We start from the raw sequence: 22,949 nt of genomic DNA, 5'->3' as shown, positions 1-22,949 counted from the left end.
AGTTTCATTCTAATTTAATGAGGACTCTGAAGCTTTACACAAATACTCTGATTTCACTGGGAAAAAAATTACTCCTTGAATAATATCTCATATCAAGGACTGGAAGGATGGCCTTGGATTGGGACAATTGATTCCATAAACTAAAAGAAAATGATATTTACCATTTTTGTTAACAGAGAATTGCATACTTCATGTAAGATTGTAGCACCTCATGATTCCTTTATTTCAGCCTCTTGATATGCTAAGCACAGAACTAAGTAACTTGTGTGAATATTCTTGAATCATTGGACCTGTGAGGTAACACATGTGAATTTTTAAACCATTATATGCTTGTTGTTTGTTATATGAAATATGAAAAAGAGGCAAGATTTATCATAATCTCTATACTCAGTAAGAAACTCAGTTAATTTTTATACCTAATAAGCTTTGTAGCATTCTCATTCAGTAACAGAAGTAGTAGAAAAAAAGAAAGCTGCAATAAGGGTCCTCAATACTACTCATTGTGAGTCATGAAGGTTAAACATGAGCATAAATTTTCATATCTGAATATTTATTTTCAATTCTGATAAAGCATGAATTCAAAACTTAATTTGTACATTATAAAATATACTTGAAGTTTAAAAAAAATCTGGAAAATCTCTATTTTGTATTTAAAATAATTTATCATACTAAAAGCATTAGCAATAAAATCATTAATACCATCATTAGATATTTATGTTTTTCTTTACAACAAGAATTTACTAAATATTCAGAATCTATTTTGAACAGTTTTGCTTTACATTATCACTTTGAAATTTGAATATGAATATATAAATTTAGTTTAATTTTACATGTATATTATTAAAAACACATTGAAATAAATTTCCATGTAAAATAGTTTATAAGAATATTAACAAGGAACAAGTGCCTAGATGTTTGTAACTTTATTTTGACACATACTTATAAATCAGTGGACAGAACTTCCCTAAATTCTAAAGGGTCTCACAGAATCTATTTTGAACAGTTTTGCTTTACATTATAAAAAACACCTTTAAATACATTTCCATGTAAAATTGTTTATAAGAATATTAACAAGGAACAAATTCCCACCATATATCTTCAAAGTCTAATGTGTTATTTCTCTTGAGAGGACCTACAGATAAGTACTTGAATAGTCAGTGAGATATGGGGTGAAGAGACCCTTGGAATTTAGGGAAGTTCTAGTCTAGACAATGTCACATAAAGATGCTTTCACAGAGTATTCTATAGTGTATCCACTTGGTTATAAGATAAATTTATATAATATAATATAATAAAATATACATTTATATTTTTCACACTTTCTTGAGATTATAATTACCTATTCACTTACTTTTTTCCTTCTTCTTCCTCCTTCCTAACTTATGTAATCCTTTTTGCAATTTTTCAAATTCATGCCTCTTTTCTCATTAGTTGTTACTTACAAATATAATCTAAATACAGAAAATAAAACCTTTTTATTCTGTATTTTAAAAAAAAGAAAAGGAAATCATGATTTGAAAATAATCTTTTTATGTAGTTTTGGCACTGTCTGTTTAGAAATTGGGGAAAAGGGCACTTCTAATATTTGTGACAAATATCTTCAAAGTCTAATGTGTCCTTTCTTTTGGGAGGACCTACAGATAAGTACTTGAACAGTCAGACACTAATGGTCAATTCTGAGTTTACTAGGAGCCCTGAGGTTCAATGGATCTATTTTCTCACTACTCAGTGTGTTCAAGGATTAAGTTAAATGACCTATGACTGATAATGGAACAAATTCCCACCAGCAACTCAGTTATTTCAAGTTTCTAGTCACCAAGAACATGGGCTTTCTCACCCCATATCCCACTTTGAATCTCAGCTAACAACTATTTCTTTAAGTGTTTCTCTTTCCATCCTTCACCCTGAGAGAAACACAAGCAAACTTGAATGAGCTCGCCTCTCATCTCCAGATGGCTGATGTGCACCAGGTGAGAAAGTGAGTGCAACAATTGATGCATGCTGCTCAAGAACTGCCTAACCTTGTCCCTGAAGGACATAAATATATTTGTGTAGTTTATATAATGTACATATTTATTTCCTCAATTGCAAAATGTTTTTCTGTTCTTTCACCGTCTTTGTATTTGAATTCCCATTAAACTAGAAATACTACTAAGGTAAAAGCAAAACAATTGAAACAACTACTTATTCAAGATTAACAAACAATTAATATGATGGGATACTTACTTTTATGGCTCATTGAATTAGTATCTTAGTAGACTAAAACCATCTTATTAGCCCTTTAAATACTTTATCAATGCTCTTTGCAAGAAATAAATTTCTTTATAAAATAAGTCACTTCTGTATATAGGTTATTCTATATTGTGCAAGTACCATGTGTTCACATTAATTAAAGTATATTAGAGGGCATAACTAAGGTGCATAACTATTACAATATTAATCTGAGAAAGCTTAGGTTTCTTTATACTAAAAAAGGGAAATGTATTGGGATAGGAAAAAAATCTGTAAAGATGTGACTATTACTCCCCTCATTTTAATCCACATCAAAATTTCATCTTGCACAACATTTACTCTCTCAGTTGTGTTAGATGTTCATTTTGATGCTCATATCAAAGATAACACAAAGTAAATTTAATTTTAAAACAGGTAATAGAACTGAATAGACATTTTGAAGAATGACACAAATAGTTAACTCTATGTGAATCCTCATTTTCATGCATGAAAAAAAATAAAACTAAGCTTTACTAACTCACTCCAGGAAGAATGATGTGTATATAAAATTGAACACTATTTAGTCATAAGGTAGACAATTATGTTACTTGTGACAACACAGATGGGACCACATCTTACATTAAGTAAACTACATATGTGAACATAAACCCTCTTTTCTCTCACTGATATATAATAAAGATGTTGACTTTATAGAGGAGGGGAATGGGAAAGTGGCAGCTACAGTTTATGATGGGAAATGTAGTTAAAATACAGTTAATTGTATAAGAGTTACCCATGCAGAATTACAAAGAAGGAATAATTTCTGGGGCTCCATAGCACAGCATGATAATATTATGCTCCAAATTAGATAGATAGATAGATAGATAGATAGATAGATAGATAGATAGATAGATAGATAGAAAAGTGAGAGGAGAGAAGTTAAAATTTGCACAACAGACATTTAAAGAGATAGACCAGGTACATTATTGGTTTGACCATTGAACTCTGGGCTCTGTGAAAGGCCCAGCCAGACCCCAACTGAATAACCCTGTCACATTGTGATATCTTATTGTGGCCACTATAGGAGCGTCTGGGTCCCTGTAGGATGACCCGTTCTAGGCCATTGAAATCAACCCAAGGTGTTGCTAGTGAGGCTCCCGCACAAGCCAACCATGTTTTATCAAGCCTCTGTGCCCCACAGTCACACAGGTCCAAGAAAGAGTGCAGTATGATGACCATGGGATCCTTTTGTCAAGAACCCTGACTTGGCTTTAAACCCCTAGGAGCCTCGTGCAGGAAAGTCTGGTCTGTTCAAAAGGCCCAGCCCTAAACTGCGGGGCCAGCTGGCATAGGTGGCCAGCTGTGTCTGGTTACATCCTCCACACATACTTGATGACCCCACCCCACCTCTCTTTTAGCTCATTCCCTTCTGGCCAGGATCAGTTAGTTGCAAGGTAGGTAGAGTTGGTGAACTCTAGGAGGCGCCAGTTCGAATTCAGCATCAAGTCAGCTAAGAGTCAGTCCAGGTAAGCTAGGAGTGAGTTCGGGGCAGCAGAGGCTGCATGGGGTCACATAGTAATTATCAGTGGCTGGCACAACCCCATCTGAGCCAGGACGTCGCCAGGCCAGGGCAGCCATGGTAGCAGAACCCTGTTCAGCCAGTGCCTGGAGGGCGAACATGGCAATAAGGTCCAGGGTCTGGCGGCGCTCACGGCTCAGGAGACACACTGTGCTCTCGTTGACCATCTGGTGCAGTGTCACGAGGCAAGCATACCGGCGGGCTGCTTCTGCTCCGCCGAAGTGGGCCTCCAGGTAGCACTCCAGAATGCACCACTGTTCCACGAGGTCCAGAAAGTCGATGAGGAAACCCGAACACATGTATCCTTGTAGGGCGCAGACATCAGTGCTGGGCCTTGGCCAGAAGCCCCATACCAGGAGGTGGCAGTACTTGAGCAGGCCACCACTTCGGATCTCCTCGGGGCTGTGTGTGGCAATGAAGTGGTGCTGCAGGTGCTCCAAGGCCTCAGCAAATTCCCCATAGAGGCTCTCGCCGGGACATTGGTGTGGATGAGCATTGGCCAAAGAGGAGCAGCGAGTCCAGGATGATCTGGAAGGAGTCGATGCTGAATTTGAACTGGCGCCTCCCAGAGTCCACAAACTTGAGTTCCACGTTCTTACAGCTCTTGTTGGACGGTGAGATGAGGCTCCAGCGGTCCAGGTCTGTGCACACTTTCACCAGCTTCTGCAAGTAGGCTTCCTTGAGTGTCAGCAGCGTTATCTTGGCCTGGCTCACTCCCACAGGCAGGAAGTCCAACAGGCAAGCCAGGACCACTGCCTTGGTCAGCTAGAAGGATGCCTCACTCTGCAGGTTCATCTGGAACACCAAATCCAGGTCCTTGAAGCCTAGGCCACTCTCGGGGTGCAGCACGTGACTCGCAGATGAGCATTGAACATTCTACAAAAGTCACAAGGGTGCTCTGATTATAATTATTACATGTCAATTAAAACACAAACTTAAAATTTCTACAGGACCTTCCAGTGGCACAGCCATGTCTAGTGGAAAATAGCACAGCTGTGTGACAGAGTCCACCAAAACTAAGCCAGATGCTCTTCTCATCATTGTCTTGTCTTTCACCTTGGGTTTCTGATCTCTGCATGTTGTATTTGTTGGGGACGTTTTACATCGTGATAAATTTATATATTTTCCTCAGAAAACTATTTCTTCTCTTAAATAAGTAACCTTACCTGGATCTACTTGGGCATCTACCTTGCCAGAGAAATAGTGAAAAGTTAAGAAAAAAAATGTTGACTAGCCTAGGGGTTCTCTTGGTGCACCTGGTCCCAAGCAAACTCAAAAACAGTGGATGAGGCAACAGACAGATCAGATTACAGAATTCCTCCTATGTGAAATCTACAGGAAATGGGACTCCACCAAAAGAACTTAATAATGAAGTTAGTTTGTCAAAAACAACCTTCGTTTACACACATATATATATATCTGTATATATATATATATATACACATATATATGCATATATATGTGCTTGTGTGTGTGTGTGTGTGTGTGTGTAGCTTGGCAGAGCTTTTAAACTTTAAGCTAGCCTAACTCATAGGTTGCAGTTCAACCACCATGCATTGTTCAAGGACTAAGGGCATACCTAGACTGACTCAGATATTTTTCCTTCTGTTTAATGTTTAAATTTCCTAAAGAATGTTAGGTCATGTGTCATAAATGCTTGTATAATCTAAACTAATTTGAGATTGGTAATATCTATTGTCTCTATACTTGTTAACACTTGTCCACGGACAAAACAATATGATCTGTATTGCTCTTAAAAATCTAAAGTTTGCCTCTTTTATAGAATCTGAATAAATAAACATCCTGGATTCTAGCCAGACAGAGATGCAAGATTCTCTCAGGCAGAGCTTCTGCCTCATTCATCCACTACTCCCCACTGCATGATCCTTAGCTCCTCTCTTCTGGGAGCTGCCTGACTGCTGGGGCTGGCACTTAGTATTCCAGTGACCTACTTCATATGAACATGGGTTGCCAGGGACATAAAACCCCACACAGGGAAGATCACAAAGTGATCAATTCTAAAAAAATCTCCCCTGGAAATCTTCATTTCTTGTTATTCAGGAAAGGTGTAAAGCAAGACGAATGAACAATAAAAACATCCACTCCATGCCTCAGCTGTGTTTCAGAACCAAAGGGGAAACTGGATGCAGACCCAAAGCAGAAAGGAAGTTGAAGCTCTTGCTCTCCATTATGCCGGCACCTACAAGGCAGACTGTCAGACACCACAAGCCAGTCGCTCCAGAAAAAGAGCAATACCCATGGTGGCTCTTGGGAGAAAAATTATTTTAATTTTTCATACACCAGAAAAAGGCAAAATATTCTATTCCCAGAATATCTTAAATCTATTTGTAGGATGTGACTTGTCAAAGGGACAAGGATTTGTTCAAAACTTTTTAGCATAGGAAAAAGGTTCCTTGGAAAGTCTTACCTGAGACACAAGATATGTGGGCTTTGTGAGTAGGAGGAACATCTAGGCCAGAATAGCAGTCCATACCTCTACCTATGAGTCTAAAAGTCAATTTAAATGTTTTTTTTCACATTGTAGATAGTTTACCAGTCTTTTATAGTTGTAAATGTTATTGTTGGTTGAAATATCTATGGAAGGTTATTCATTAAAGTCCAATTCAGAGAACACTACCTTATTAAACCCTTAAAATATTTCCTTACCTTGCCTCTAAAACAATTTTGTTCTTTAACATATATTCAACTAAATTTTACTTAATTGATCAGTTTTATTGAATTTTTTACTCCTACCCTTAATCAGATTATAAAAGTAAATAACCTTCTGGTGCTACATTTGAAATTATATTTGAGTTTTCCAGCTGTTTATTCAATCATTCTGTTTAATATCTTAATTCTCTCAGAGAAAGTTTTGGAGCAATTATGAATACTCAAGCTCTACTTGCAACAGACTCAGTGAAATGTCAAGGGCAGACTTGTTCATATGTCTTCTTAATTTTATCCTAGGCAAAGGCATCTCAAAGTAAGTTCCTATAAGTTGTACATAGTGTTGTACATTTATTTACAGTTTTCATTTTTTTCACATGAAAAACCCAATTTATGCCAAATGGTTATCCACGATAGCTAAGAGAATATCTATCTGGGGAGAGATACCAACCTGGATTGGAAATCTATAACCAAACCAAAATGATTCAAGGTCAACAAAAAGACACATCAAGTCTCTATCAGTAAAACTGTATTATTATCCATGGCCAATCAGATGTGTCAGTGTGGAGAATGAGAAAAAAATATACCACATTTAGAAAAGGGATTTTTATCAGCCACATAGGAAGGCAGTTGTACTACTAGCAAGGGGGGAGATTAATAAATATGGCATATGTGCACAAGAGAATATTAGGTTTGCATAAAGAAAATTTAAATTTCCTTTGCAGGTAAATTGGTGAAATTAGAGATCAACATAACAAAGACACAAACTACTATCATGTATTTGTATTAATATGTGGAATCCAGAGAGCAAGCACAGCATGAAAACATGGTAAAGCAGGTGGTATGGTGCATGCCTATAATCCTAACAACTGAAAGGCTAAGGCACAGAGAATGCATTACTGTGGCCAGTCTGCACTACACAGGAAATTCTACAGTATTCTAGACTAGACTATGAGACACTGTATGAAAATTTTAAAAAAAGAGAGAGAAATTATCTATTGAACAAGTCAATATTATACTGTATAAACTTTAAAGCCATTTTATAATACACAAATACACATCTTTATCTCTAAAATACATTAAAGGTAAAGTAGAGCACCAAAGACTATCTTGTATTTCAACTTAGAGACCAAGTAAGTTTGTGTGAGTCATAAAATGCAAAACTATAAAACATTTTGTCAAATAAATCCTAAATTCTATGGACTTACAAAAAAATGATAAATTCTGCTAGATTTATATAGTTCTTTGTTAAATTTAAAATTAGTATTTTTGTTGTGAAATTGATAAAGTTATTGACCTCACAAGAATATATTGATTCAATTCATATAAAACCCCATGTTATAGAAAAATCACATAAAAGATAATCATATAAAAAATTTAATTAGTAGATAATGTTTTGTTGCTTGACTTACTATTAAAGAGCCTTAATTCTGATATACTGATAAATTTTTTAGATTTATGTATTCAGAGAGGTTCTACTGTAAGTGAGTTATAAAGATTTCTTTAATAATGTATAAGATGAATTGAAGTGAATATTATTTACATGTTTCTTTATTTGCATGAAACTTTGATGAGGGTTTTCTTGAATCTGCAGATTGTACTTGGTAGTGTGGCATTTTTTAATACTATATTAACCCTTCAATCCATAAACCTGAATTCTTAGAAAGTCTTACCAACTCCTGGTATCTTTTCCAAATTCTTTCTTAAATGTCTTAAAATTGGGTTATGCTAACCATTCATTTATTTAGACACAGTTATACCAAAGTGCTTTATTTTGATTCATTTTAGGTTATTATGAGACATATTATTTCCCTGAACATATATATATATATATCCATTATATATATATATCCATATATATGCATATATACAGATTTTCACATGTTAATTTTGTGTCCTGCTACTTAGCTGAAGGCATTTATTAACTGTCCAAATATCTTGTTAGAATCTTTAAAGTTTCTCATTACAAATTTGTGTTGTGTGCAAATAAGGATAGTTTTACCTTCTTTCCTATTTGTATCACTTCAGTTCTCTCTTTGTTCTAGCTGAACTTCAAGCACTGTTCTGAAGAGGTGTGGAAAATGGATATCCTTGTCTCTTCTTAATTATAGTAGAAGTTCTTTGGGTTTTTTTTTTCATTTAGAATATTAACTTCTGGGTTATTGTAAATTGTGTTAATTATGTTGAGGTATGTCTCATTATTACTGTCCTCCCCCCACTTTTATTTATTTTTGTATTATAATTACATTTTTCCATATATAATATTCTGATTACACTCTTCCTTTTCCCAAATCCTGTACTTTCCTCATCCACTCAGATCCATACCTTTTTATTCTCTTTCTCATTAGAATGCAAAGTTCATAAATGAAGAAAAAAAAGAAGAGGAGGAGGAAGAGATGAACAAGAAGAGAAAATATATAACAGAATGTGAGATAAAAAAGGAATGTAACAAAAATAATATAAAACATAACAAACACGCAGAAGAAAAAGAACAAAAGCAAAATCTCAAGGAGCACATATAGATTCAATATTGCATGTTCACACAGAGAACACTGGTAGCACTTGGGCTAAGAACAACGAATTCACTAATGGGACCATGTGAAATTTAAAAGCTGTATGGCAATGGACATCAACACTCTAACAAAAGAAAAAGATAACGGACAAGAAAAGGGTTCTGCCAATCATACCTCTGTTGTCTAACTTTATGTCCTCTGAGACTGAAACATACCATCTTGCTTGAAAGCTAGTTAAATGGGAAGGTAGAGGCAAATATTTGGTGGAGCTCAGTAACCTCACAGAAGATGAAGAAACAGAGAGAGAGGTGTTATAGACACTAGGAGAAAATGGCCACAGAATCAACTAAACAGGGCTCGTATAAGGGATTGCAGAGATTGAATTGTCTGTGACAGACCATCGGCATGCTTGTTGTGGTGGTATAGCTTGTGGGTTTTGTGGGACTCAAAACAGTGGAAGTGATTCAATTTGCTTGTGGCACCTGTTTCAAAATACCGGGCTAACTCATCCAGCCTTGATATGAAGGTTTGTCCCTAGTCTTGAATAGATCTGAGAAGATTAATTCAGGGGAGGAGAAATGTAGGGAGGGTCAGTGGAAGAGCTCCAAATATGGAAATGTAATGGTTCATAGAAAATAACTGAGGGTTACCAGGAGCTACTTAAATTATCATCCTACCTATTCTTTGTATCCAACTTTAGTCTATGAATGAAGTAACTGATAAATATGGATAGAAGCTTTCCATGATGTTATACCTTACTTATGTTTCATTTTAGTATCTTCCTATTTGGGAACATCTGGGACCACCTGACACTTATTGAGGACAGATGGCAGTAGACTTTCAGAGTGCTTCAAGGTTATTTTGAAACCCCACTATTTGTTATGAGATGGTAGATGTGGAGTTTTTTTTTGTCTGGCCCATCCTCTGGAAAGGGTTTTGATATATAGATGAAATAATACTAATATCTAAGTGTTTGTAAATTTTGAAAGCCATTGCAGAGACAACCAGGTGCAATGGTACTTTTAAATATCTTAGAACCCTTCTGGAGCTTGGCTAATTAAAAGAAAATATCCAAATGATACCCTACATGGGTGAAAAAAGACACTCCAGAAGTTATAAGTTTTTGAATAAAAACCCAGTGCTAATGGGCTGCAAACCCTTCAGCTCCTTGGATCCTTTCTCTAGTCCTTCATTAGGGACCCTCCGAGCTCCCAGGGACTAAAACTCTGATCAAAGAGTGCACATGGTCGGACTCATGGATCCAGCAGCATATGTATAGCAGAGGATGGCCAAGTTGATCATCAGTGGCTCTGTGAAGGTTCTATGCCCAGTGTAGGGGAATGCCAGGGCCAGTAAGCAGGAGGGGGTGGGATGGTGAGCAGGGGGAAAGGGGAGGGAACAGGGATTTGGTTTAGTTTTAGTTTTTTTCTTTTCTTTTCTTTTTTTCTTTTTGGAGGTGAACCTGGGAAAGGAAATATTGTAAATAAAGAAAACATCTTATAATAATTTTTTTAAAAAAAGAAAATCTAGTTCTAGGAGTGAGCCTTCTTTCTTTGAGTTGTCAGTCATGGAAGCCTTTCAGACCCTAAAAATTAGTAAAGCTATTGGTACTGTTGCTGGTTGTATACCAAGACTAGAATATAATTCTCTATTGTTGAAGGAATGGATGTGCATGCTTGGGATATAGGGCGTGGAAAAGTAAAGCTGGTATGGACCTGGAAACTCCCATCTTCCTTGATGACTTTTGAAGTGTAATATATAGGGAATGTAGAGAACTGTCACCAATGTATCTACTTGGATTTGAGACTTGTGTGCCAAAACACCAACCACCTGACAGGATGTCCCTGCTTGTGCAATAATAATTTAGATATCATGGGCAAAACTAATAGTTCTTCAATTGAATTTTAAGGCAATATCTACAAGTATAAATTCATATCTGGTACTGTAAGCTAGGAAATATCTATGTCTGGAGAGGTTAAGCTATGATAGATCAAACTACAAACACCATCAAAGTCTAACATAGTGAGCCAATGAGCTTTACAGGTTTATGTACCTACAGGAATAAGGGTGAGAGAATCCTTACAGAAACATAAATGACTTAAAGATAGCTGCATCACCTGAGCTAACTTATGTAGGGTTAATAGATCACAAAGCTGGGGGTCTTTAGCAGAACAGCAGCATGAAAACAGATGCAGGGACACATAGCTGAACATTAGGTGGTACTCAGAAAATCTATTAGAAGAGAGGGAGGAAGGACTGAGGGAGCCAGAGAGGTCAAGGGCACCAAAAGAAAGCCTACCGAATCAAATAACCTGGGCCCAAAGTTACTCAAAGACACTGAACCACCAACCAGAGAACATTCATGGAATGCAGGTTCTCTACACTTATGTAACAGACTCACAGTTTGAGCTTCATGTGGGTCTATTAACAGGAGAAGCATGATATGTTTCTGACTTTGATACCTGTCTTTGGATCCCGTTAGTTTAACTGGCTTGTGTTGTCTAGCCTCAGTAGAAGATGATACACCTAGTCATACTACAACTTGATATGTCAATGTGATTTGAGATCCATAGGAGCCCTCTCCTGATGTTGTTGCCTGTATTTGGTTTCCATCAATTGCTAGGTGAAGCCTTTCAGAAGACAGTTATGTTAGGCTTCTGTATGTAAATATAGTACAGTATTATTAATAGTGTCAGGGATGGGTTCTCTCTCATGGTATGGGTATTAAATTGGGTCCCTACTAGACTCTTCAATCTTAAGTGTAGTAAAGAAAGGACACAAAAAAGCAAGCACCATAAAGACTCTAAATAGAGTTTAAAAAATCGAAAAGAAGGGGCCAAGTTTGTTGGAAGAAGGACTCAAAGTCTGGTGAAAGATTGCCATAAAAGATGCCTAAAATGGTGGTTGCCCTTGGGATGATAAGAAGGTGACAGATACTAATTTTCTTCATGTTTTAGAAAAAAGATTGGTTATCATTTTTACTAAATGTTTTTAGGAGCATGATTTTCCTTCTGCTGCCTCAGATATCAGCTGTTAGGGGCAGGGTCCACTCAGAACACAGGTATAGCAAGCCTGTTAATCCTGAGCAACTGATTCTTCCCTGAGCAGCTCGATAAATGACCTAATGTAATCAACAGCACCATTTAGAGCATATAGATGATATTTTTTAAAAAATTTTTTAATACATGAACTATGTGCACTGGTCATAGCCACACAGAGTTCAAAGCACGGTCAGCATTAAATACTGGCAGGATAATAAAAGGAGTGATAAAATTTTAAATAAATTTCTTCCAAAAGTGAAGAGGGATTATTGTATATGTTGCAAAATTCCTATGCAAATGATATTTTCAAAAATATTTAAACATAAGTATTTTTTTAAATGACATTTAAAATTTCTGTTTAAGTAGATAATAATGTAAATCAAAGATAACATCAACATTTGCTTCTGAAAGAGTGATAAATGATTCGCTACATGTTTTAGTTCCTTTCTTCTGGTGAGTGGCTGTTCGCCCTTAGTCTTGCAAGCTATTTGCTGAGAGGTAAATTTTCTAGAATGTGGTTCCCAGCCTATCTTGAAAAGAGATAAATAACATTTAGCTTGATAAGCTGAAGAAATTTAATATGTAAAAATCATTTACTCCATATTTGGTTGCAAATTTTTTAGAGAAAAGTTTGCATCATATAAATTATATATTCAAATATTTTGGGCAGTTTTCATACTAAGAAACTATGTTTCCTTAATTTATTATCTATACAGGTTATCAAAATTTTGTGAGCAACGCATGTAAAAGTTTTTGGCAATGTGTTTATATTTGATCTTTGAGATATAATAAGAAAACTTAAAATTGTATCAATTGTTTACTATAGAAAACACAGTGACCACATTCTACAAAACTCAATTCAATGTGCACACTGTAAATGGCATTCGGGTCTGGAAGTCATTATATTTTAGAAAGCTTACTCTAGAATACATCAATTAATAATATAATCTTTACAATTTTTGAAACCTTCCCTTGTGTTCTTTCTATTCATCCTATAAATTAAATTTCCTCTGGAAAAAAATCTTATTATCATGAGAAATCAAAATGATGCCCCTTATTTGGAACTATTTTAATAAAAAGCATGCACAATTCATCTACCTTTATAACAATTTTTCATCCTGAAACATTTAAACCTTATTCATATTTTTATTTAATATCAAATTCATATTTTGATTTAAACTGTTCATCATAGTTTAAGTAGAAAGTTATCTGTGTCTTTATTCTTTATAACTTATACTCTATTTAAATATGTGGCATTTATTGTGGTCTTTGAAAATAGAAGGGGATTGGAGGGATCATGAGGCAGAGAGTGGTATGGAGGGAGAGCCTATGAGGAGATCTCAGCTGGAATTAGGGGGTATCTATGGAGGTAGTATGAAAACCTCTTGCAGTGGAAAAGAAAAATAAAACAAAAAGAAGACGACTCATTATTAATAGACAAAATACTTTTAGACATTTAAAAAATTACCAAATATATAAAATGATCCTCAGTTATTTATTCTCTCCAGTATATCTATATTTTATGTAGTTTTGTGGTTGCAATTTTTGAAAAAATTTTTTCTTTACAATGTGGCAATAAATGACTTCATATATCATATGGGAATTCCTGTTTCCTCTGCTCACACATTTATTATATACTCATAAATAGTGTCTAGATTTCCCTCCATACTTATCTTTCAGTTTTAAAACCTTTCTGAGCCAAAAATCTGTCAACGGGGATGCATTGTAACTTTGTTCATAATGAAAAAAATCTTAAATGATTCAGAGTTTTGTTCGAAAAGTGTAAGGATAAGTCAATTGTTCTGAATTCATACCATGGAAAATTATTCAGCATTATAAAGTACTAAGCTGCAAGACACAAAAAATCATAAATGCTTACCACATGAAAGACTCTAAATTAAAATGGTCATTCTGACAGTCAATATAGTATTTTATAATCCTATATTATTTCAATCGTGACATTCTGGAAGAAATAAGGCTAAAGTCACAATAAAGAGATTAGTGGTTGCCAATGCTACAGAGGACATATTATGGAAAGATTGATATTGTAAGTGACATCATCATAAAAAATAGGTACACAATACCATGAAAATATCCAACCAGTAAGTTATACTTTTATAAAAATATCATTTACAATTAAATAGAATTCTATCATCTAACAGGACTGTGACGATCTTATTCTGTTGTGGGGTTTTTAAATCACTAGAAAGATTAGAGGTTAAAGCAACTCATAACTGTAATTGTAGAAATGAATAGAAGCTTAAAACCTAAAGAAAAATTGAGTTATACAAAACTACTCTACTCCACATGTTGAAATGTCAGTATATGAAGACTGTTTTTCACTAGATGAATCTTAAACAGAAAGCATTTACTGTCACATAATTTTAATGCAAGACTCATCTGAGACCCAGGTTAATCTTATAACTGTGGAATCATATAAAGTAAAACCCCATCAAGCTACATACATACATACAATAATCCATACATACAACATACAAAATCATGTAATGAATTCTCCAATTACAAAACAGAATAAATGGCTATATAACACAGAATGAATAGCCCAAAGCATGGATAGAAAAAAATTCAAGAGAAACACACGCACATACACACACACACACACACACACACACACAAACACACACACACACAAACACACACACACAGAGTTATGCCCTGAAACTCAATACCACATAGATTATGCTGCAAAATAACATTGCTACCTTGGGATAAGGCCTAACTCCTTGGAACTACAGTAACCTCTATGTGCCTTTATGTGCTTTCCAGTCTGACAGCAGAAAATCTGTCCTAGGCCATTGTTTTGAGCAGTACCTTCTTCAATGGAATTCTCAGTTTAGATTCCCTTTTTTCAAATGAGTTAGAATTTTTATAACTAAATGAACTATTATTGCCTTTGTTACAAAAGACTTACTTTTAATATATAAATATTTATATGCATTTATGTGCATATATATGTATATATATATATGCATGTGGATGATGCAAGACAGCGTCAAATCCTTTTTAAGCTATGGTTACAGATCTTTGTGAGGCACGGGACATGGGTCCTGAGAAATAAACTGAAATCCTTTGCAAAATTAGCGTGATCCCATTTGTGAACTTTTTATCTTTGGTGCATCATTCTTTCTACTTAAGAATATATATATATTTTCCCAGAATGACATTAATCTCTTTAACTCTTTTACATTTTATTCTTCTTAAGGTGAACGTGGATAAGTCCAGGAGGTAGTGGGGTTATCATCACCTAGGTGCTATCCTGTCTAGAAATTCCCTACACCAGATATATTAGTTCATTAGTCCCCATTTATCCCACTGGCATTATGTGCTAGAAATTACACAATTGCACTGTTACTATTCCAATGATGAGACACTATGTGGTCAATAATTCTGTTATTGGGTACCTGAAATACATAATCACTATATAATCATGAAAATGATATCGGATCAATTCAACTATAGAAAAATTATACAAAGGAGCTAAGCAGTTTTCTAAAGTAATCAGTGATTAGAAGCAAGGAAAGACTATAGAATTTCTTTAGATAAGATTATTATTATTCAATTAATAATCTGTAGCTTCTGTAAGCAATCTAAATAATTAAAACTGTAACAAATGATTCAATTACATTTAAAGAAATTTGAATAGAGTATATATTTTTGGAAAAATATGCATGAAATCAGAGAGGAACTTGTTGGATAAAGCAGTGGCTTGGCAGTAGGAGAAAGAGAATAAAAGAGGTAAGATTTTTATATTGGTACACAAGAAAAGATTCATTGTATCTACATATTGAAGGGGTAAATGAGAAGATTGTTACCACAAGAGAGCCAGGAAGTATTCAGAGATTGGACCTTTTATCTATGATATGGGAGCTACACTCAAGTCCTCTCAACAACTTTTCTTCTTAAATAAAACATGAACAATTACAGAGGATTTGGTACATAAACTTTGGTGGGAGATCCCTAGATGAAGAACTACAATCAATTAATAATTTTTAAGAGTGGAAGAATTGCCGGGAGGTGGTAGTGCACACCTTTAATCCCAGTGCTTGAGAAGCAGAGGCAGGTGGATTTCTGAGTTTGAGGCCAGCCTGGTCTACAGAGTGAGTACCAGGACAGCCAGGACAACACAGAGAAACCCTGTCTTGAAAAAAAAAAAGTGGAAGAATTACTGCTCACCAGTGATGAGACTGTTTATTCAAATATAAAGAGTCATGTCTTAGAAACATATACATGCAGGCAACACCAAACTAGTTTAACAAGATGTATTTGTATATTTATTTGTTTATGGATATGAATAATAACAATTGCAGCCGTCCTAATTGTCAGTTCTGTCTCTGAAATGAAATGGTTAAAGAAGAGTTCATGAATTTGGTAGGTAAAAGAGAAAAGCATGGAAGTAGGAGAAAACAGAAAGATTAAACAACATATCTATATTTTCATAAAATAAAATTTAAAATCCAGAAGAGAGGTGATAAAAGAATTTGCTTGTACTACAGTGAAGCTGCTATATAATACTAGGGAAACTGGGTATCCCATCCCAGTGTCTTGATCTCTGAAATAAAAAGATTTTAAAAATTAAGTATTAACAAAGTACAAGAAAACATTAAGCAGAAATTGGAGAATCTTGTGGAAGAGGGGGAAGAAGCCAGAAGAGTCAAGAACACCACAAGAAAATAATCAACAAAATCAATTGACAAGGGCTTTCAGGGTTTCACAGAGATGACATTGACAATCAGGGAGCTTGCATTGATCTGATGTAGGTACCTTACACGTATATTACAATTATTCACTGAACAGTGTGAGTGACGGCGGTCCTTTCCTCCCCATTTCCTCCTACTGATTGTTGTGCTCAGTCTTAACATGAGGGATATAATTGCAACTATATCAAGAACTTCACTAGTATTACTCATCTACATTAACATAATCAATTTTGAAAATGTAACAAACTCGATTTTTTATTTAAGATGGTGTTTCTACAAGTTAATGGAATTTAATTCAAGCAAAGCCGATCTTGATTAAGAATTGAAAAGTATCTTATTACAACTTGATATGTCATGGTAGGCTGGTATACCTGGGAAGAAATATAGGAGGAGTAGGCTTGGAAGAGAAAGGAGGGTGAGTAGGGAACTAAGAAAAGAAGAGGGAGAGGAAACGCCAGTCATGATATAATATATGAGAGAAGAATAATTTGAAAAAAAATAAAGACAATTTATTGAAAGAAAAGTTTCAGGGCAGGCTAGCTGTAATCCAGTTACTTGGATCGGGGGAGGACACTGAAGAGGAGACGGAAGAAATGCCATCAAAACACTCAGCCTCATGTCAGAGAGGGAAGGTTTAGAAAAAGTGTAAGGAAGATTATGGAATGTAAGACATACTTAGCTTCTGGGAAGCATCTGAAGAAGAAAAAGGGAGTGATGGTTATGTTCATCTGAGTCTAGACTCAGAAAGAGAAATAGAGCCAGCCTACCATCATAGCTGCGATGAGGGAATGACCTAAGTGAGAGTAAGTTTGGGAAGAAAAATTACACTGTTTTAAGACTGACAGGTTCTTTTTCTTAGTGACCTAAAGTAAAAGGTATTACACACTGATAGACAAGTCTTTAAAGACGATCACAAATTCAAGAAAGTCAACCTTGTCAGACTCCTGAGATACAAACAATGAACTTCCCAGTGGTTATTGGTTTGAGAACATGGATTATCAATCTATATTTAGAACAAAGTACTAAAATTTATAGTCTTCTTATTTATCTAAGTATTAAGAATAGATTTCATCTACCATACTCATTCTGAGATGATAATTAAATTCAGTTGATTATAAAATTAATTTTTGAAAAGTTTAATATGGGGACTATACCCCAAAGACAATGGATTCCAATTAGAAGACTTATTTGGAAGGAAAATGAAATGAATCAATATGATTAATATCTAATTGCAGCTATATCAAGAACTTCACTAGTATTACTCATCTACATTAACATAATCAATTTTGAAAATGTAACAAACTCGATCTTTTATTTAAGATGGTGTTTCTACACGTTAATGGAATTTAATTCAAGCAAAGCCGATCTTGATTAAGAATTGAAAAGTATCTTAAAATTTCCCAGAAGAGTCTGATGTTTCTGAATGAATTACAATATTATTGAATATTAGCTATCAAATTAGTTACTAAATAAGAAAGAAGATTCTAAATTGCTTTCCCATAGGATTTGAAATATTCTCAAAGACAGGAAGTTTTTAATTATTTTAATGTTAGTTTTTGTTGTTTTGTGTTTTTGTTTTGTTTTGTAACATAGAACTCTAAATTTTCTACCTTTAAAAAAATGATCATTGCTTGATCTAAGTCTTCTAATAAAAAAATTTCTTATAATTTCTGCAATAACAACTTTCTATGAAAATTATGTGTGGAAAATTGTAGGTAACATTTCCAATAGAAAAGGAATTCAATTTTTTTCACAGGAATGTTTTCTTAATCATCTTATGCTCAAGTAAACCTGACAAAGGTTTGTTAGAGAAATGATTCATGTTGAGGATAAAAAGATTCTATATTCTTCCAACTCACTGGAAATGTCATTCTTTTCATTTCATTCTAGAACCACTTCATTAGTATTATTTTCTTCCCCTGCCCTGTTCTTAAACTGAGATATCAGTTTGGAATTACCCACTATTGAAAATTTTAATAAAGAGAAGTTTGGTCTTAGTTTCATCAACATGGCAAAAACAGTCCCTTGCTTAGTAACTCTAATTTACAAAACTACTTTTTATCCATTTTGTATCAGCTTCAGAATCTAAAATAATATATAAATTTCACTTCACAAAAGCCAGTGAACATCTGTTGACCATAGAGCATCTGAATAAATCACAAGGTTGAACATTTCCCTGAAGGTATATGTAGCAGAGGATTGACTTATCTGGCATCAGTGAGAGAAGAGGCCCTTCGTCCTGTGACGGCTCCATGCCCTCGTATAGTGGAATGCCAGGGCAGTGGGATTGGGTACATGGGTGGGTGTGGGTACATGGGTCAGGGAGCATCCTTATAGATGCAAGGGCAGGGGAGATGTAATAGGGGATTTGCAAGGGGAGACAGGGAAAGGCGATAACATTGGAAATGTAAATAAATAAAATATCCAATAATAATATATTAAGTGAAATCCCACCCAAACTCATCCATTTCCATTTGATTCTATCCTTATTTTACTGTTTACTTGGACTTTATTCTCAAGAAGGTGTGTGAGATCAGCTGTGCACGATTTTATAAAGGGAACTGCTTGTGAAAAGAAACTAAAATGAATCTGTCAAAACTTGTAGAGCTATCAAAATTCAATGAACTCTGACCATTAGGCAAAATAAGAGATCGAGGGAGACAATGCACACTTCAGGAAACGTAGAAGTTGATCAACTCATCAGGACAAAGTTGACCACCAGCACAGTTCTTTGTGTCCATGAGGACAGCTGTTTCAGCAGCATGGTTACACTTAAGGATCTGATTTGCAGGAACTTGTAAGACACTTGAAAATAGAAAAAAAAAATAATGAAGTAATGGGTTTAAGGTTACATGAACTCAGACCTGTGCTCTGTGTAGTTAGAGATCTGAATGGTACATTCTCAAGACTGAGACAGCCTGTATCTTGAACCATACAGTTCCATCCATGTAGGACAGAGAAACACGGTGGGCCTCTCCACTAAAAAGAAAATGAATAAACTAAAAGTATTGAGAGTAACTTTATTGGCCACCACTACTCTTTATTTCAATAATTCAAATACACATCCCGACTTTGGTCCAGTATCTATTGAAAGATTCAGACAGTACTTAATAAAAGTTTAGTTAGGTCACTGTACACCTTCATGATATAATTTGCTTATTTAGCTTCCATTTCTTAATACACTTGAATTTTATACTTATTTTGACCACCTTAGTGTCTCGCTTACTACACACACACACACATACACACACACATACACACATACCACATCTGATCATTCTTACTCACTTTTAGTATTTATTCAGGTTCCTCATCCCTTACTTTTAAGTTCCTTATCATATGTCACAAGAATCCTAATAAGTCAATTTAAAAAAATCATATATTCTTGATATGTCTACTCAGTAATATTCCATCTTGTATTCCTTATTCAGCAATGGCTATGAGTTCTCAGCTACCTTTTGTATATTTGTTACTATCTATCTTACATCCAGAGCAAAGATTTAGTTACCCATCTTGAATCACCATATTTACACTGTATATCCAAGAAAGCACACAAAGACACAGACATATAGACACAGATACAGTCACACACAAACACACACACATACACATGTTCAAGGTGATATAGGAGAGAAATAAATATCTGTGTACTTTATATTCATTCACAATAGGAATTACACATTCTGTGCGATGAAAGTGAAACATTCTGGATGTTAATTCATATTTTAATACTCAGTCTCTGTATGAATGTTTAGTTCCTAAAGTCAACTTCTCACTGTCTAGACAGTTTTCATCAGTATCAATTGACAAGTGCAAAGTTTTCTACCAACTACAATAGTCATAAAATTTTTTCATAAACTATAAATTTTGTCCTTTCTGTCATGCTTTAGAATTGTAGAAGCCAGTTGATAATATTTTGTAATCAATTATTTTAAATATTATTATGTTTTATAGGAAGCTATGCTTCTAACGTTGACATTTCTTTAAAAGACGATAACCATAAAAACTCGTGAATAGTAAATTTATTTATTTATTTGTTTATTTTTTTGTTGTTGTTTTTAGAGACAGGGTTTCTCTGTGTAGTCCTGGCTATCCTGGAACTCACTCTGTAGACCAGGCTGGCCTCAAACCTAGAAGTCCACCTGCCTCTGCCTCACAAGTGCTGGGATTAAAGGCGTGCGCCACCACCGCCAGGCTGAATAGTAAATTTATTGATCCATCTAGCCCTAAACAATACTCTTATGATATAGTCTACAAGTCATATTTAATACCACGTTATTGTAATCTGTGGAAACAATGACTTGCCCTTTAGTGTAAAACTCCATTCCTCAGTGAACTTTTTCAGAAAATATAATTCTCTGTGTTCATTTTTTCCCCTTTTTTTTTATTGGATATTTTCCTTATTTACATTTTAAATGTTATCCCATTTCCAGGTCCCCTCCCTGGAAAACCCAATCCCATGCCCTTACCCCCTGCTTCTATGAGGATGTTTCTCTACTCACCCACCCACTCCAGCTTCCCACCCTGGCATTCCCCTACACTAGGGCATGGAGCCTTCACAGGACCAAGGGCCTCTCCTCCCATCAATACCCAACAAGGCCATCTTCTGCTACATGTGCTGCTGGAGCCATGGGCCCTCCATATGTACTCTTTGGTAGGGGGTTTAGTCCCTGGGAACTCTGGGGGTTCCGGTTGCTTAATGTTCTTCCTATAGGGGTTCCAAACTCCTTCACCTCCTCCCATTCTTTCTCTAACTCCTTCATTGAGGACCCTGAACTCAGTCCAATGGTTTGCTGAAAGCATCTGCCTCTGTATTTCTCAAGCTCTGGTAGAGCCTCTCAGGAGACAACTATACCAGGCTCCTGTCAGCAAGAAAGAATTCTCTGCCTTCTTATCTTCTATGCTATACTGAATTACTCAATAACTCTTTAACACCATAACTGGAAGGTAGGCTCTTCCATGAAACATAAAATTACAGTAATTACTCACAATTTTCATTGAAAAGGTAACTTTTATCCTGAAACAATCTTCTATTTCAAGTAGTTATCATTGTAAAAATGAATTGTAACTCCATATACCTGGCAGCATTATGGCCCATGGTACCCATGTCTTGTTTATTCTACTGATAATGTCACATGACTCTTCTGGACTGATAAATGTTTGCACGTAGATGGGAAAGGTACTTGTATAGGAATTACTATAAAATGAAAATGCTTCTTACACACTATCTACATATGTTGCTCATTATGGAACAAATTCTTTTTGTAAATAAATTTGTTGTATCTATTATCTTACTTGTCTACAAATACTTGATATTTCTTGTAATAGTCTGCAGCAACAGATGGAACAATTTCTTATTAACATTCTTAAGTCTCTGACCATTCTACCAAAAATTCAATTATCTTCTTTCAACATTCTTAGGCTAATTAAAAGAACTTATATTAAAGAACTCTATAGTGAATACATTTAGAAAATCATCCCATGTTTGTATTCTATTAATTGCTGTATTGCATTATTTGTTTCTGTAAATTGCTCCATTTTTAAATTAGAGTATACCATTTTGTAAGTAAATTATGTGTATGTATGTATGATTGTGTGTTTTTGTGTACATGCATGCTTGTACACTCAGAATTGAACTCTGAGCATTATATATCATAGTATCCTCAAATTGAGATGATTTACATTACCAAAACTTTCTAGTGTAATTCCAAAATAAAATAAGTGATTTTAGAAGTGATATTGTAAGTACATTTTCAATACAAAAACTAAAAGCATACAACGTTACCTTAAGGTTTTATATTCTCTGCAGTTATCATTTGAATAATATCTATAGCTTTGGCATTATGAAGTTGGTATTATAGAAACTAAGATTACCAAATAAGAATATTTATGTTCTTAAAAGCATATACTATCACAATAGGAAAAAACATAAAACAAAAATCAAGTGCATTAATTAGTAAAGTTGGTTTGTTACATAAGACTATATATGTAAATGGCTCTTCTGGGGAACAATCTGTTAGTAATTAGTTAAATGAGATGCATCAGCACACACTTAATAGGGAATGCATTAGCATAGTTGTACATTATTCACGCATTACACTAGTAAAAATGATGAGATTTACAGGGATAAGATGCAGCCGTCAGAGGCAAGAAGATAAAGACAGATACAGTCACATAGTACTATTGCAAAAGTTTGTGGGCTCACTTAGAAAGCAATGTA

The 22,949-nt window shown here is 34.9% G+C and overlaps 1 pseudogene; it reads right to left on the bottom strand.

Moving 5' to 3' along the window:
* Nucleotides 1–3,742: 3,742 nt before the first annotated feature.
* The window catches only part of LOC116098485, a 176,480-nt pseudogene continuing 157,273 nt past the window's right edge, over nt 3,743–22,949 (bottom strand).

Source organism: Mastomys coucha, unplaced genomic scaffold (genome assembly GCF_008632895.1).
Source record: "Mastomys coucha isolate ucsf_1 unplaced genomic scaffold, UCSF_Mcou_1 pScaffold20, whole genome shotgun sequence".
Lineage (NCBI taxonomy): Eukaryota > Metazoa > Chordata > Mammalia > Rodentia > Muridae > Mastomys > Mastomys coucha.
The sequence above is the reverse complement of the archived record's forward strand: the minus strand, read 5'-3'. Positions and strand labels throughout refer to the sequence as shown.